Source organism: Camelina sativa, chromosome 5 (assembly GCF_000633955.1).
Source record: "Camelina sativa cultivar DH55 chromosome 5, Cs, whole genome shotgun sequence".
Taxonomy (NCBI): Eukaryota; Viridiplantae; Streptophyta; class Magnoliopsida; order Brassicales; family Brassicaceae; genus Camelina; species Camelina sativa.
This window is the reverse complement of record NC_025689.1, coordinates 10942694-10943016: the sequence shown is the minus strand read 5'-3', so window position 1 is coordinate 10943016 and position 323 is coordinate 10942694.

Here is a 323-nt window from a genome sequence, read left to right as displayed (position 1 = left end):
GGTCGCAACCCTTGAGACATACCGGCTCACTGCCGCGCCGCGGCTCACAGCTACGGTATCCAGGGAGCCTCACATATCCCGCTCTTGGGTCGTCACCCTCAAGCGCGCTCTTGGATCGTCATCCGAAGCAACATACCACTCCCACTCTCTGGCCACAAAGTCCATCGAGCTATCGGTATCACGTGAGTTGGGCCCGCACGGCCTTGAGCAAAAACAAACACTGATGCCAACAAGTATCTCCCGGCTAGATCTACCTCAACATTTCCACAAAACTTTCCCTTTTTAGAAACTTTCTATTTATGGAAACCTTCCTTTTGTGGAAA